At 39.2% G+C, this 18,030-nt stretch overlaps 1 long non-coding RNA gene across 1 annotated transcript; it reads left to right on the top strand.

Moving 5' to 3' along the window:
- The first annotated feature begins 4,074 nt into the window (after positions 1-4,074).
- On the top strand, positions 4,075-17,219 carry LOC138161140 (uncharacterized). Its single transcript, XR_011168287.1, has 2 exons — positions 4,075-4,876; positions 16,810-17,219. It is a non-coding gene; the product is annotated as an uncharacterized lncRNA (long non-coding RNA).
- The last annotated feature ends 811 nt before the right edge of the window (positions 17,220-18,030 follow it).

Raw genomic sequence — 18,030 nt, 5'->3', positions numbered from 1 at the left:
CAGACATTTAATAAGTGCCTATTGATTGATTCATTGACTGATAAACATTTTTTTGATGTAGTATTTGAACTCAGGTCTTCCTGACTCCAGATCAAACACTCTATCCATCTATCTATGCTACTACTGATGAAAATGTTAAAACTGAGCTATAAACATATGCATAACAGTAAAAAAAAAAAAGGGGGGGTAGGTCATGTAGTGAAAGTAAGCAAAAGTGGACAGCCTGAATGCTGCATGGGTGCCCACAAAATATGAAGGGACAGTGAAGGCCTCTGTCACAGTGGAGGATTTATGGAAGGGCATGGACAAGATTATCATGTGATAAAAAGATCTAGAAGGTTTGCGGTCTGCCTCAGTGAAGAAATAGCCACAACAATAGCACCACAGAGCAATCAAACTGTGGAAATCGGTACTACAATTGTAGATGACCTAAGGTCAAAAGAATGAAAAAATAAGGGGAAAAAAAGTGAAGTATCTCATTGAAAAAATAACTGACCTTGAAAATAAACTTAGGAGAGATAATTTAAGAATAATTGGACTACCTGAGAGCCAAGATTAAAAAAAAGAGCCTGGAAATCATATTTCAAGGAAAATTATCCCAATATCTTAAACCCATAGGGTATAATAGAAATTGAAATAATCCATCAATCACCTCCTAAAAGAGATCCCAAAATGAAAACTTCCAGACACATTATACCCAAATTCCAGAGCAACCAAGTCAAAGAGAAGATGTTACAAGTATCCAGAAAAAAAATTAATTAAAATATCACAGAACCACCGTCAGGATTGAGCAGATTCCCTGTTAAAGGAATGGAAGGCTTGGATTATGATATTCCAGAAGGCAAAGGAGCTAGGATTACAACCAAAAATAACCTATCCAGCAAAACTGAGAATAATCCTTCAGGGGGAAAGTGGATATTTAATGAAATAGAGGACTTTTAAGTATTCCTGATGAAAAGATCAGAGCTGAATAGAAAATTGGCATTCAAATACAAGATTCAAGAGATGCAAAAGAAGATAAAGGTGGAAATGTAATCACAAGAAACTCAATAAACTGTTTGCATTCCAATAATGGGAAGATGATGCAGGAACTTTATCATTAAGGCAGTTGGAAGGATTCTACATAGACAGAGGGTATGGGTGTGAATCACTTATGTAGAGGTGAGAAAAAGGGATACACTAGGAGAAGGGGGAAGGGAAAGGCAAAATAGAGGGAAATTTTCACATAAAAGAGGCATGCAACAAAAAGCTTTTGTAGGGGAGGGAGAAATGGGAGGGATGAAGTGACAGGCTATGCTTGAACCTTACTCTCCTAGAAATTGGTTCAAAGAGAGAAGAATACACACATACACACACACAGAGTTGAATATAGAAATGATCTTACCCAAGAGGGACATGGGAAGGAAAGAAGATAAGAGATATGTGGATGTGGGGGGTGATAGAAGAGAGGATAGATTAAAGGAAATAGTGGTTAGAAGCAAAACAGACTTTTGAGGATAGACAGGATAAAAAGAGAGAAGGATAAACAGAAGAAAACAAGATGGAGGGAAATACATCATTAGTAATATGTGAATGGGAATGGGGATGGGAATGGGATGAGCTCACCAATAAAATGGAACCGGAGTGTGCGTAAATGTTAAATGTTAAAATGGAAGTAGTAGAGTGTTAGAAACCAGAATCCAGCAATATGTTCTTTATAAGAGACTTACATGAAACAGAAACTGGGGAGGGGGAAGGGAAAGAGAGCTAAAATTAAGGGCTAAAGCATTATTTATTGTGCTTCTGTTGGATTAAAAAAACAACCCAGAGATAACAATCATGATCTCAGACAAAGCGAAAGTAAAAAAGAGACCTAATTAAAAGAGATAAGGAGGAAAACTCCATTTCACTAAAAGGTATCAAGACAACGAAGCAGTATCTAAAATTGTTGCAAGTTTCTCTGTAAAAGTCTCATTCCCCATTTGATAAATGATCAAAAGATATGAATAGGTAATTTTCAGAAAAAGAAATAAAAAATATCTATAGTCATATGAAAAAATGCTCTAAACCACTATTGATTAGAGAAATTAGAAAACAACTCTGAGGTACCACCTCACACCTCTCAGAAATGACAAAAGCTGGAAAGAATGAGGGAAAATATGTATACTAATAAACTGTTGGTAGAGTGAAAAATTGGTACAAACATTCTAAAAAACCATTTGGGACTGTGCCCAAAGGGCTATAAAACTATGCATACCCTTTGATCTAGCAATATCGCTTACAATAGCCCATATTCCAAAGAGATCAAGGAAAAAGGGAAAGGACCTGTATGTACAAAAATATTTATAGCAGCTCTTCTTGTAGTGGCAAAGAATTGGAAGTTAAGGAGAGTCTGAGCAAGCTGTGGCATATGATTATGATAGACAGCTGTTGTGCTATTAAGAAATGACAGGGGAGTCTAGGTGGTGCAGTGAATAGAGCACTGGCCCTGGAGTCAAGAGGACCCGAGTTCAAATCCGTCCTCAGACACACAAACCCCGCCCCCCCACGCGCAAAAACCACACCTAGCCATGTGACCTTGGGCAAGTCACTTAACCCCAATTGCCCTCCAAAAAGCAAAAATAAAATGACAAGGGATGGGGGAAAGTTCAGAAAAAAAAACATGGCAGGACCTATGTGAATTGATGCAGAGTAAAGGGAGAAGACCCAAGAGATCATTGTGCTCAGTAACTACAGTGTTAATCAACTGTGAAAGACTAGTCTAATCTGATCAATACAATCATCCAAGAAAAAATACCATTTATCTCCAGAGACAGAACTAATGAATTCTGAGTGAAATCTGAAGTATAATTGTCTTGCTTTCTTGATTTTTTATATGACTGATTGAATATATGTGTGTGAGTGTATTGCATGATTTTCATGTATAATTAATATCATTTGTCTTCTCAGTGGGTGGGAGGAATGGGGGAGAAATTGGAACTCAAAATTTGAAAAGAGAAAAGATAAAATAAATAATAAGTTTATTTGGGAAAAAAAAATTTAAATATATTTGTAATAAGCAAAGCACTTTAAAGAGAGAGCGAGATTGGCTGCTCATGCTTTTTCTTCCTTTCCTAGCTCTGACCTCGATTTTTAATTCAAACCTCGGTTCTGCACAGTTTCCTGACTTTTCATTCAAAGTGATATTTCCTATAGAAGCTATTTTTCTTCTATGCTAAGACAGAGAACTAAAAGTGCCAGGCTTACACTAAATCTAGTTCACATTTCTATAGAAATTTAAGGCTGCCAAGGAGGAAGGGGAATAAGCATTTATTAAGTCAGGCACTATGCTGAGCACTCTAAAAATATTATTTTATCTTCATAACACCCTGTGAAGCAGGTGCTCTAATCTCCACTTTATAGCTGAGGAAGAAACTGAGGCAGACATTCAAGTGTTTATCCAGGGTCACAGCATCTAAGGCTGGATTTGAACTCGGGTCTTTCTGAAACCAGGACCAGCACTCCATCCACTGCACCCCCTAGTGGCCTGTAAGCACTTTTTTTTAAATGCTCTTCAGATACAGGCTATCTGTTACCACCCTCATTTTATTTTTTAATTTTAATTTATATATTATGCTTTTTGGAGGGCAGTTGGGGTTAAGGGACTTGCCCAAGGCCACACGGCTAGTTTTGTGTGTGTGTGTGTGTGTGTGTGTGTGTGTGTGTGTTTTAAATGTCTGAGGCTGGATTTGAATTCAGGTCCTCCTGACTCCAGGGCTGATGCTCTATTCACTGCACCACCTAGCTGTCCCTACCACCCTCATTTTAACAGATAAAGAAACTGACATGTAGAATAGTAAGGTGATTCATCTGAGACAACAGAAGGCTAATAAGCACCACAGAAAGAATTCGAACTCAGCTGTTACAGCTGCAAGTCTAGTAGTCCTTCCATGATACCATGTCTTTAAAGTAGATGCTGTTTGATAGTGGTTACTGGTCTTTCCCCACATGCAGCTTTGTTTTTCTAAGTGTCTGTGCAACGTCCCTGTCCCTATCCTCCTTCCACAAAGAAAATCCATGCACACTCACATAAATACGTTTTGTGATGTTGGTCCAGAAATCCTTGACTAGTTGAGGGTTTGGCCAGATACCCAGAATGCTGGTTGCTGACTCCAACAATGAGAACCTTTTGCGTCTGTTAAGCACAAGCTGGAACTCCCCGGAGAGGACACGCTTTCAAGATTCCTGCTTTAACAGGACAGAAAATGAGCCTTGTGCTCACTTGGCACTTTAGTCCTTGGCCCCTTCCCAGAGTCAGCAAGCGAGAAAGGCGTGGAGACAAACAGCCACATGTTTGTCATAGTTTGCTGGGTGTCTCAGAAAAATAGAGCCCGCTTTTGCTCAGCAGATGGAAATGATCATCTTCAGATGAGGTGGAGGGGAAAACGGTTTTGAATGCGTTTTTTTGTTGTTGTTTTTGCTTTTTATTGTTGTTGTTTAAATACAAAGATCTGCCGAAACACCAGCACAGCCTTGCTTTCCGAGACCTTGATTTTAAGATATACGGAAAATAGAATTTTATGGAGGTTTTTATGAGAACCTGAGAAGTGTGATTGTAGAATTGATTTTCCTAGGGATTTGACTGAAAGGCATTCTATGCCCCCACAAAGATCAAGATTACAGACCACTCAAAATCACTACACAGAAAAGAAATTTTATACTTCCAAACTGAACTTAATTGTACAAGCTTTACTCTGATCTCTTGGGCTTTGTCTACACATGTCAAGAGAAGTGGGGAATGAAGGCAATCGTTCAGATATCTCAAGTGCCCCTAAAACTTCCCAAAGAAAATCTCTAGAGAGCTAATTGCCTCAAATCTTCCCTTCATTTTGCACGTGTGAATTTCGTTAGGCACAAAGTAAGTACTCAATAAATATTTACTGGATAATTGGTTTTTGTTGGAATTGAGCACTTAGACTCTCAAATACATTAGCTGATTAGATTGTATTTATTCCAGACAGCAAGAGTTCTTTGATTTGAAGGATGCTCAGGTTTCTACTGGGTCTAAATCTATTATCTTTATCTAAAGAGAAGCAAAATTTCTTATCAACTCATTCAATATCTATTAAACACTTAGCACATGCTACTTATCAGTTAAATTTGTTATCTGAAGCAACTCCTTTGAAGGAGAATGACCTTAAACATTATTGTACTTCTTTTAGAAATCTCAAGTTAATTTTCTATAGTGAAGCTCAGCACAATGCAAACTATCAAAACATAAACAGCTGAGGTTACAAAGGGCAAATTTGTGGTCCCAGCTTGTGTAAAGTCTAGCCAGGATTTAGAATCAGCCACCCATCCCCACCACTACCATGCTATGCTCCCAGCCTTCCTATTACCCTGTGACAAAAGAGGAGTTGGACTTGTCTATTTGCCCTCCTTTTATCTTCTTTCATAGAAATCAGTACACATGGAAAACTGAGCAAGGTAGCTCATAGTTTCTGTGATCAGCGCAATCATAAGAGGTCGCGTGGCTTGGCAGGTAGATCCTTGAAGTTGAGATAGGAAGACCTTGGTTCATATCTTGCCTTAATCACTAACTAGTGGCATAACCCTTTACAAGTCAATTAACTCCCTGAACCTCAATTTTCCTATCTGTAAAATGAAGATAATAATAGTTCCTTAGAATAGTTGTGAGGATCAAATGGGATAATATAAGTCCTTTGCAAAGCTTAAAGAATTAGATAAATGTAAACTATGATGATGATGATGGTGATGATGATGACGATGGTGATGGTGATGGTGATGGTGATGGTGATGGTGATGTGAGGAGATTTATCAGGGACAGGAGATCTATATTCACAAATGGATCCTGTCTGCATTGCCTCAGTCTTTGATTCAACAACCCTCAATCTTTGCAAGCACCAGAGCTGGGCTGGCTGGCTGTCATTACTGAGCAGCATGCCTCCCTTCTATTTTACTCCATGTTACCCCTATCTATCCTGACCCCAATTTAGAAGAATTCTCCTTTGTTCTACCTAGACACAGTTGAAGTTCTCTTAAAAGAAGTTCTATTAATAAAAACATAAATAGACTAGAACAAATTTGTGGTCCCACTTTAACTAAAGTCTAACACACAATTTATATTCTCTGGCACAGGGGACTCAGTCCTTAGTTCTTTCCCTTCACCTTTGTTGTTGTATTATTTATTAGTTTTTCAATCGTGTCCAACTCTTCAAGACCCTATTTGGGGCTATCTTAGCAAAGATACTGGAGTGGTTTGCCATTCCCTTCTCCAGTTCATTTGACAGATGGGGAAACTGAGGCAGACAGGTGAAGTGACTGGCCCAGGATCACACATCTAGTAAGTGTCTGAGGCCAGATTTGAACTCAGGAAAGTGAGTCTTCCTGATTCCAAGCTCAGTGTATCACTTAACTGCCCATTCCTTCACCTTAGCCCCATATTTTTGATAGGATGCTCTAAACCAGGGGCAGGGAACTTGCAGCCTCCAGACCACATGTGGCCCTCTAGGTCCTAGGTGACTGAATCCAAACTTCACAGAACAAATCTCCTTAATAAAAGGATTTGTTCTGTGAAGTTAGGATTTAAAGGGCCACACTTGAGAACCTAGAGAGTCACATGCAGCCTCAAGACCATAGGTTCCCCACCCCTGTGGTCTGAACCCTCTTGGAAAAGGCTTACTTGTAGTTAAACCAAGCATCTTGATGCCACAATTGTCCCTGTATATGAGGGGATGATTCAAACAGGAGAGAGCTTGGGTCTTCCCAGGTGACTCTGACACCATGCCCCTTGTGCTCCCCACCATTATTCCAGTCTGCTTTTCAAATTCTCTGCCGGACATCATCTCTTAGGTGTCTTAAGGGAACCTCAGGCTCTGTCCAAAATAGAGCCTCTCCTCTTCCCAACAAAAGTATGCTCCCTCCTCCCCCATATGTGACCTATTGCCATTAGTAATGCCACAAGCCTCCAACGTACTCAGACTGGAAATTGCCTCAACCCTACAACCAGTTCCTCTGCCTGATCCTGCTGATTCTAACTCTGTGGTACCTTGAAGATTCATTTCTTCTTCACTTGACATCACTAACGAGGATTGCCTTCTCCTTGACTCTCATCTGGACTACTACAGGAGGCATTCTAACTGGTTTCCTTGCCCCCAATTTCTCCTCTCTTTGATCCATCCCTCGCATACTTGCCAAAATAATCTTCCTGATACACTGTTCTGATCATGGCACCCCATCCCTCACTGAGACCTTCAGATCCTCCTAGAGGACAAATCCCCTACAAGACAGACACGCCTCAAACTCTCCACAGTCCAGCTCCAACCTACATTTCCAAACACATCTCACAATGCTATCCTCCATGTACCCTATGTTCCGATCAAACTGCACTACTAGCTGTTCAATGATCTCATCTGGCCTTTGGCATCTGTGTACAAACTGTTTCACGGATGCTCCAGCCTCCACGTTTCTCTTCCCTTTCTATTCTCCATACATCTTTTACTTGTTAACCATCTCGCTATCCTGGAAAAACTCCTTCCTTGGAGACCTGTTAACCTTGTTGCCAAGTGCCCCTCTTGGACCACTATTTCAGAAAATCCCAGACTACTGTGCTTTATTTCTCCCTCTGTTCTCCTCCTTCCCTAGCCTTTATTCCTCTCACCAATTCTTTAATTGTGAACCACAATCAAATCAACTCTTCCATTGTTCCTGGGTAGAGTATTTCACTGCTCTATGACTCCATTCATTATCCCTGTACCTTTCCTTATCAAAAGTGTTCCTTGCTGGCCACCATTTTTCTTTATGTTGGGGCTCAAAACCTAGTTTCCCCACCTCTCCAGACTTCTTATGCCTTACTCCTTGCCCCATCCTCTTCGATCCAGTGAAACTGGCCTCCTTGCTGGTCCACAAAATAAGACACCCCATCTCTCACCTTTAGGTATTTTCTCTGGCTGTCCTCCAACCTGGAATGTTCTCCCTCCTCATCTGTGCCTCCTGGCTTCCTTCAAGTACCAAATAAAACCCCACCTTCTACGGGAAGCCTGTCCCAACCCCACACAATTCTAGTGCTTTCCCTCTCTGTTAATTATTTACTAATTATCTTATGTGTAATTTGTTCATACATATTGGCTTGCTTGTCTTTTCCATTAGGGGTAAAGAACCTGAGGCCTCAAGGTCACAAGTGACACTCTTGGTCCTCGAGTGTGGCCCTTTGACTGAATCCAAGCTTCACAGAATAAATCCTCTTAACAAAAGTATTTGTTTTGTAAAACTTAGACTCCATCGGAAGGCCACACCTGAGGACCTCGAAGTTGCAGGTTTCTCATCCCTGGTAGAGGGTGAGCTCCTTGAGGGCAGGAGCTATCTTTTGCCTCTTTTTATGTCCCCAGTAAATAACACTATGATTAACACGTGGTAAGTACTTAATAAATACCTAATGACTAACTGAACGTGTTAATAACTCCTTTAAGATGGTTGGTTGTTGTCCTTTGTTCTCAAACAGGACCAAAATGATGTCACTATGCTAGAGTCAAGTTTCAGTGTGTCCGATTGGCTGATCAAAGCAAAATGAGCTCAGAAAGCTCTACTACAGTCTGGAGACAAATGGTTCATGTGAACATTTGGGGGGGGGGGTCTCTAAATTTGAGCATCCTGCATTTCCTTTGAGTTGTTTCAATTCTGCTCTGCTCATAGAGCATGGCACCTTCTCTGATGTGGGTACACTATGCTGAGAGGTCCTGTGCCAGTGTCTCCCATGTCATCCCATCAACTCCAAAGTTCTTAGTATCCTTGTATCACTTCTTCTGACCACCATGTGAATGCTTAACCTATGTAAGTCCTCCATAAAATAGTCTTTTTGGCAAGCATATGTTTGGCATTTGAACAACATGGTGTTGTGCTAACAATCACTATAAACAGGCCATCATAGTGTTCATTCAAAAAATAGAATAGACTCTCCATATAGAAGACAAAAGCAAAACATTTATTCGGATAACAGAAAATTGAATCCCCAAACCAGTAAGCCAATTCCATCATAGTAGCAAAGAAGTTAATAAGCTACAACAGCACAAACACAGTGTCCTTTAGCCTTCTCACAAACCAACACAAGACCAATATTTACTTACAAGACTTTCCTCTCCTCCCATCTGTCTACCTGCTCTCATTCCCAGCTTCCTGTGGGCTCTGCTCTACCCATCCGCAAACTCCTCCTACCACAGGCTCTATGTGATTGCATTCAACCTACGAAGGGTCAGGGTATATCTTCAAAGCAGTGTAGTCTTCAAATTCCTATTACCATTACATGTGGCCTGCCCATCTCCATTAAAATATAAGCATCTTGAATACTTGAGACTATGTGCATATGTATGTGTGTATATATATAAATATATATGTGTGTGCACATATGTGTGTATGTATATATACATATATGTATGTATGCATTTGCATTTGCTTGCCCTGTGTTTAAGACACAGTAAATGCTTAATAAATACTTCATTCATCCATAGTAATGTTGATGCTATCAGCAGTTATTAACATATTCAAAACAATGCTTGGCAAATCACATATGAAGCAGCTTCAAAAGGTTCGACTTGCAGATGATATAGTGGAATGGATAAACGCCTATTTGTCTGGATATTTTTGTGATGAATTGATTGACAAATAAAAATCTTCCTCTTTTGAATTGTAAGTGGCAAAAGCAACTGTTGTGCATATTGTTAAAACTGACACTAGGGAAATTTGTTACTCGGAAAACCTGCTGAAGTCAAAATAGAACTTTAGTAGGATTAGTGGATTTTTAAAGGAAAATGGCAGTGAATGAGAAGCAGATTGGGATTTGCATGATCAGAGTTCAGTTGAGGAGAGGATGAAATACAGGTCTTTAAGTATTAATTTAAAATGTTCAGATACTGTAGCTTAAACAGATCACATGCTTCACAGATAATCACTGGTGTTAGAAAATATGAGGGAAAGACTTCATACCTACAGTTCTGCAGAGAAGCAGTCAATTTTATGAAGACCAATTCCTTAAAAGGAAGGGTGTTTTGCAAAATTGGGTGACAAAATAGGAAGAGAATGTGACATTTCAATATTAACGAGAATAGTGCTGGCTTTCTTATCCCAAAGTACTTCAATGCCACTTGATCTAAAAGAATAAACATTTTATTAGTGATGATAATAAAGATGAAGGAAATTTATTTCCTAAATAAAATTTCCTTCCAAAATATGTATTCAGTGGCTTTTTTAAAAAAAATCTAGCACTTTAAATCAATGTAAATTCCTCTATTTCACGTTCTGATTCAGACAAATAAAGTGGAGTTCTTTAAAAAATTAGAGGATTAGATAACAAATTTATAAAATAACATGTTTATATTTTCAATAGAAAAACCAAACAATCTGAAAATGAAATAGAAAGAAGTAAAGATCTGCTCTTCAATCACTTGATTGATTTATAAAATAAAATCCAATTTTATTTTAGTGATCTAGATATTTTTAAATATAATTAGCCTATTAGTCATGGATAAAGATGGTACATCTGGTCTTATTCCAATTGAACAAGAATGATTAATATACTTGTCTTGCAACAGATAGTACATTGAAACAGATATTGGAACCTGAAAATCTTAAATCAGTTTAGGCTATAGGCAAATAAAGAAGTTGCATTGTTTACCACACAAAACGATACAAATTTTTTCACTGTTCATAGACTCTTATCTGTGTGAAATGAGGTTCTGTTGTAATTGTGATAAAAACATAATAAAACAATATGAAAATATTTAGATCAATTGGTAATTTAAAAAGAATTACAAATAGCAAAATATTATCAATAGTAACACTTTTTAAGAAAACATGCACTGAAAAACAATCCCATTCTGTACATGAATAAAATGTTATAATATGAAAATTATATGTTGTTGTTGAGTTGTGTCCAACTCTTCATGACCCCATTTGGGGTTTTCTTGGCAAAGATACTGGAATGGCTTGCCATTTCCTTCTCCAGCTCATTTACACATGAGGAACTGAGGCAAACAGGGTCAAGTGAGTCATACAGCTAGTAAGTATCTGAGGCTAGATTTGAACTCAGTAAGATGAGTCTTCCTGACTCCAGGCCTAGTTCTATCCACTATGCCACCTAGGTGCCTGAAAATTATATATGATATGGTAAATGAAAATATATGTGTTATATTGTTTTCTTTTCTTTTTTGCTTTGTGGAGGGCAATTGGGGTTAAGTGACTTGCCCAAGGTCACATGGCTAGTTTTTGTGTCAAGTGTCTGAGGCCAGATTTGAACTCAGGTCCTCCTGACTCCAGGGTCAGTGCTCTATTCACTGAGCCACCTAGCCACCCTGTGATATATTATTTTCTTGTATGTTTAAGATTTATTTGGGTATTGTAATAGTTAAGTAAATTCTTTTTAAAATTTAATTTTTTTAATGTTTATTTTCTCTCAATTACACATAAACAAAAAATTTTAAACATTTCTTAAAAATTGTTTTGAGTTCCAAATTCTTTCCCTTATTCCCTCTCCTCCCCCATTCTTTAAATAAATCCTTAATTTCACTTAAAATACAAGCTAGGAAAGTTATTTCTGTAGATGTTTTGTGAAAAATCAAGAAGAAGGTAACTTTTTTGGTAATAAAAAAAGGGAAATATTACTACATAAAGTCTGAAACCACTGCATTGGGGAGTGTCTGTCCACCTTATCCACACCCCTAGCCCCCAGCCCCATCATTTTGATAGGCCAGTCCTTTTAAAGTCCATGGTCAGTGTCTGTGAAGCACTATGCAGTAACAGCCTGTCAACTGTCACTTTGCAGCATGCATGTTTCATTCGCAAATGACCCCAGTAACCCAAACAAGAAAGTAGAAAACTCACAAAGAATGACTATGACCATCTGGAATGCATAAGAAAGGAAGATCTGCAGTACATTACATGGTCTGAAAAGTGGATCGTTGAATTCCAGAGAACTAAGATAGACTTCAAAGTCTGGCTGTACATCAGTGAAACTCATGATCAGCTCAGATATTTAAAGTGGGTGTAGATGAATGAATTTATTGCCATTTTTATCTCTAGTGCTCATAAGGGGAAATGAGGCCATGGTCAGGTTGTCCCTTCATTTCTCTCTGGATTTTTTTCCCTTAGATTTTTTTTTGTTCTTAAATTCTCATTTTGCAATTTGGAAGAGTAAGCAGTGGGGAGGAGGGGGTCATTGGACATAAAGTTATGCACTTTATGATTCTTCTACAAGATAGCCATATTGCCCAAATGACTTAATTTCTGTAGATGCCAGTGGCTCCAGGAAGTATTAAATATTCATAGTAACATAATGTTAGAGCTAGATAGGACATTAGCCATCCACTAGAGCTACCTAGAGGACAGCTAGGTGGTGCTGGGCCTGGAGTCAGAAAGACCTGAATTCAAATTTATTCTCAGACACTTACTATCTGTGTGATCTTGGGCAAGTCACTTAGCTTCTACCTCACTTTTAATTGTAAAATGAAGACCATAGTAGTACATATGCCCCAGGGTTGTTGTGAGGATCAAATGAGATAATATTTTAAAAGCACTTAGCACTGTGCTTGGAATGCAAGAGATACTTAATTAATAATAAATGATAACAGGTACTTAATAAATGATGGTTTCTTCCTTCCTTCAGAGCCAGGATTTGAAACCAGTTCCTTTGTCTATAATTCCAGTACTTTTCCCAATGGACCATTCTCCATCCAAGTGTTATCCATTAACAGCATACCAGTTTTCAAGGGTCATTGTTTACAGTACCTTCTCTGTGAAGGTTGAATGCTTACCTCTGCTGGAAATGTTCTCTCTCACTTAATCTCATAACCCTATCATATTCTGTTCTATACCAATTTATGTATATCCCATCACTGGTGCTAGATTGCAAGCTCCTTGAGGGCACAAGTGATGATTTATCTCTGTGTCTTCCCCCAGAATCTAGTATATAGTTAGGACACTGTATAAAATGGAAGCTTCGTGAATGGCTGCTGACTGAGTGATCCTTCAATAATAATGCAGTCATTGTTTTTCTAGAGTAGTCTAGGCCAAAGCTGTCAGTGAGTAAGTTGGGACACAGAATTCTTAGAGCTCATCTGTTTGAAGACACAAGACCCTCAGATTCCATGTCTAATTTTGGATCTGAGTCATCTTCACTATTGTTTTCCCGAGCCTAATTACTAGCATTTGGTTATGAAATGCTGGATATAAGAAGTGGTTTTTGTACAGACTTCATATTCTTCAAGGTACTTTATGGAAACAATCTCTAAGATGAAGAGAATACCTCTACTTCAGACTTAGAAGGTCTGAAATCTTCTTGGGAAGCAAATCCCTTTTATCTTGGCAATGTTACTTATATTCCTTTTTTGTATAAGTTTATCTTAACATTCAAAAGAACCTCATAAAAATGGAAAGTAATGTCCAAACTGCTCAGTCCTGATCTCTCTCAATGCTAGCACCTTTGCTCTAAGATCATGGATCCCTAATCTATCCTGTCTATGGCTTCCTTGTATTACTGTTTGCAGTTAGATCATCAGCTTCTTGAGAACAGAAACGGGCTGGTTGGTTAAGGGGGCTTTGCCTCTCTTTGTCTCTCCGCATGTATCACAGCGCCTGGCTTGTGTTTTTGTTGTTGTTGCAATTGTATCTGACTCTCCTTGACCCTCTTTAGGGTGTCCTTGGCCAAGATATTAGAGTGGTTTGCCATTTCCTTCTCAGTTTATTTTACAGATGAAGAAACTGAGGCAAACAGGGTGAAGTGACTTGCCCAGGGTCACAAAGGTAGAGTGTGTCTGAGGCCAGATTGGAGCTCAGGTTTTCCTGACTCCAGGCCCAGCACTCTTTCCAGTGAGCCATTTAGTTGTCTGTCTGGCACATGGGAAGGACTTAAGGAATGTTTGTGGATGACTGACTCAATTCTCATGAGCTTTGGAGGCAACTCCGAAGATTGTGAATGCATCTATGTAAGCTATGAAAGAGACGTTCTCTGATGCTTTTTGAACAGACAGAGCAGAGCAGTATATCTTCACAAAGATAAGGAAATGAAAAATGTGTACTAGCATGCAATGTTACCTTTGCAGGGATAATATTAACTTCTTTCTTAAACATGATGTAAACACAGGGCTTTCAGGATGAGCCTAATTAAGTATATACCGTAATCACAAATCATCAGCTATAAGGAGAGTCTAGGTCAATCCCTCATATAAAATTATCAAAGTGTGGAGAAATGGAAACAGAACGATGAAGTGACCTGCCCAATGCAACATTGAATGTTGCTGTGAAACGTGCGGGATCTATGCTCTCCTCCCTTTCCTTTCCAGAGCAGAAAGAAATAGGGTGAAAATCTTCACAGACCATGCCTGCTGGGCCAGAACAGAGGTGGGACCTTTCCACCTTCATCTTCCTTTGAGGTCAAGTTTTGCTCCCCGCGTCTATTACTCACATCCTTAGAGGTACCATGGTTTCAATTGTGTATCCCTAGCAACAACATAGGACCAAGCTCATTTATCAAAGAGAATCAGGCTTACAAGGAGATATTACATTCAGCTCCACCTAAAATGTATGGAAACCAGAAGAGGACAAAGAAGATGCCTCTCAAATGTTTTGACTTTGAAATAGAGAAGCTAGGGTCAATGTACTAGATCGCCTTTACCATCCAAGATGGGCACATCTGGGCTATTTTTGATGGTTCAGTAACTAAAAACTAAAGGAAAACAGTCAGTACTATCCAGGTAGATCTTTCCTCAAGCAGATCAGCAAAACTGAAGAAGCAGCAGCCACTCACAATTATAGTTGACCCTATAGCCCTTAGAGGGACCAGTGTCCTTCACTTTCCATCAACTCCTACTGTTAGTGAGACTCACCCCCCTCCTCCCCAGCATCCTTCTCTGTGCAGTTCCAAGGTTCCTTGGTCCTTTTTAAGAATGAAGGATGAACAACAATAATAATAACTCTCTTGGGTTTTCTTTCAGTCTTTCCTTCCAGATGGGAAGGCTCCTCCTTATAGCAGCTTTCACAGCTGTTTCAGGACCACATCCATAGTACACAGAAAGCTAGGACAGAACTGACGTCCTGAGCCTTGTTCTGGTGCATCCTCTGGGCTGTCCCCTCTCTATGTAACTTTGCTGTGGTTGCTTTTAGGTTCTCTGCCACTTTTTTTTCTCTGCATTTTTTTTTCAACGAACCTTCCTTCTCCAGATCTTCATTGGTCTTCAACAGCTGCATTCTCTCTAGTTACAAAGGAAAGTAATCTAAAAAACTAATATACCATAAAGTCTGAGTGATTTGATCCTGTGCCTTTATATACTAAAAGAGTGCCATGAAAAGGACATTTAACTCAAACTAACTAATGTCTAAGGGTAAAACTTCAGGCACTGAGGAAGGTTGTGCTAATGGCGGAGAATGGGAATGTTATATTGGGATGTCTTCCTGGTGCCCTTCATACAAAGAATACAAGATTAGGAATAAAGAGTCCTGGATTCCAGTCTTGGCTTCACCACTAACTCCTTGGTGTTGTTCGGTCATTTCAGTCATGTCCAGCTTCTTGTGGCCACAGTTGGGGTTTTCTTGGCAAAGTTACTGGCGTGGTTTGCCATTTCCTTCTCCAGTTCATTTTACAGATGAGGAAACTGAGGCAAGGAAGGTTAAATGACTTGCCCAGGGTCATGCAGTCAGTAAATGTCTGAGGATAGATACAAACTCAGATATTCTTGACTCTGGGACCAGTGCTTTATCCGCTTCCCCACTTAGCTGCCCCCCCCACTAACTTATTGGTTAACTGTGACAAAGGACTTCCATTCTCTACTCTTCAGTTTCCTTTCTACGAAATTATATGTTGGATTAGATTCTTTCCAAGATTCCTTCCAGGCCTAAATTTTCTCATCTTTATTTCTATTAAACGTGGGAATCTCTACCTCCCTTCAAGGCTGACCCTGAGAACAGCTATGGCTCCTGGCTATTTTTGATGGTTCAATAAGCCTTTGGAGTGCTTTTTTCATCCTATTTGTAATAGGTACATCTAATGGCCCTGCCTCTCCCATAATCCTGACAGAGAAAGAGATCAACGAGACATCTAGGAAAGAAAAGGAAGCTGTATTCTGGATACACCTCCCCACTCCAGTCCCCTAGTTACCTTTTCACTTGCTTTTACAGAGATTTCCAGTTCACTCTCCCAATCTATTCTTCTAGGTTACTACTGGTGAGTCAAAGGGCTGCTGTTGGCTTTTGCTATTCACCATTTGCTATTTCTTGGGCTGCCATACTACAACCCAGGCAAGGATACGGTGTGGTGAACAGCAGTGGCAAAACTGTAGGACCCCCTCCTTCTGAAAGAACTAAGGCTTCATGGTTACAAGACAAACCATTGTTGTAGAGCAGAGTCTGTTACAGAAAAGACATGATTAGTAGCTGCTACAAAACCTCAGCCACTGGTGAGATCAGGCTGAGAGACCAGCCCCAACCTCAGGGTACTTTCCTCTGTTTTCCTTGTTTATTTTCAGAGATCTCATAGGGTTAGGAATCCACAATTCCTTCCAATAGCCAATACCAAGATGCACAGGCCGGGAGGAGGTTTGGGAGAAGATACAATCAGGTGATGCACTTTCTCTACAATTTTCTATAATGTGGCACTTGGTATGCAGTTATTTTTTAACTATATAGAGCTTTAATAAACTCAGCGATAGCTTGCCCATCTGAGACTGATCAATGGAAAATAAGAGATTTCCGAAACACAAAATAGGTATGAAATCTAAAGAGAAGTTAAGATTTCTATAAATTCTAATATTTCAGGCCAATATCCCGTTTTCTTTTTTTCTCTGTCCTTAGATCACTAATGAATTGAGACCAGTGATATACCATAAGCTGCAAGGACTTCTGGTGGTAAGATAGGAAGTAATCTAAAAGCTTTGCAAAGGAGTATTTTCCACTGAGAAGTAAAGATATTAAAGCTTTGAGAAAGCCAACATGTACACCCATCATAACTTCTGATGAGACCATTTGGCTTGTGATTTTCGGTAATGCCACCTGTTGGTCAAGTTATACATTTCAACTCTGTCCTGTTTAATTATTTAGTTGACAGCCTGCTTTTCTACAGACTTGAAGAAATGAAGAAACAATCCTAGCATGTGCTGATATTGATATAGCAGCTCCTCAAGAATCACTTGGGATATTTAATAAAGCACATGTGTAGTATGTACCATCATCACATATAAATGAAAATAAATTTTCTATCCTTACTCTGTTTATTCATTCAATAAACATTTAAGTAACTACTATATGCTAGGCACTGTGCTAGGGATGCAAAAAAAAGATATCCCCTGCCCTCAAGTAGTTTATAATCTAATTATTATTCTCCCCAACTCCCTGATTCCCACATTTCTATAATTTCTTTGAAGAAGCAAGCAGCTTTCAAGGTTCGGATTACAAGCATAGAAAACTCCACATTTATTCAGTAACAGATGAAGGCAAAACATGCACAGAGAAGAGAAAATCAAAATATAGAGTAACTCAATCATTTAGTAAATCCTCATTGGAGATTAGTTTCCAGTCATAAACAAAGTACATTCATTGGTTCAGTCACAAAGTACAAAAGTCAAAAATTATCCACCCCTGGATCACGACTGAATTACAATAACATCAGTCACCACCAAGCACCCTCTCAAGGGACAGTGGAAAGCACAAAGTCCATCCACAACTAGGTTACAATACCATCACAGCATTCAATACCCAAGGAGAGATCTTTTCTTCATCTTAACCCAAAGCAAGTTCTCAGTAGTTTCTGTTCCCAGAAAGACAAAGCTTAACAAAGCCACCGTAACAAACATACACATTGCTGGAGTCCTCATCAATTCGCTCTCTGCCCGTGAAATCGACCTAGACCCAAAAGCAAGGTCTGAGGAATCAGCACAAATCGTTGGTACAGTCCCAAGACCCCTGAAAACATCAAGACCCTCCTCCAGGATTTCTGTAAATATACAACAATAAAATCCTCTTTCCGGGCTTCTGAACCAACAGCAAGGTCCCAAAGCTTTTGTAACAACAGAACCG

Source organism: Petaurus breviceps, unplaced genomic scaffold, assembly GCF_028583685.1.
Source record: "Petaurus breviceps papuanus isolate PSGF00001 unplaced genomic scaffold, PetGlider_PUasm1.0 183, whole genome shotgun sequence".
Classification (NCBI taxonomy): Eukaryota; Metazoa; Chordata; class Mammalia; order Diprotodontia; family Petauridae; genus Petaurus; species Petaurus breviceps.
The sequence above is the reverse complement of the archived record's forward strand: the minus strand, read 5'-3'. Positions and strand labels throughout refer to the sequence as shown.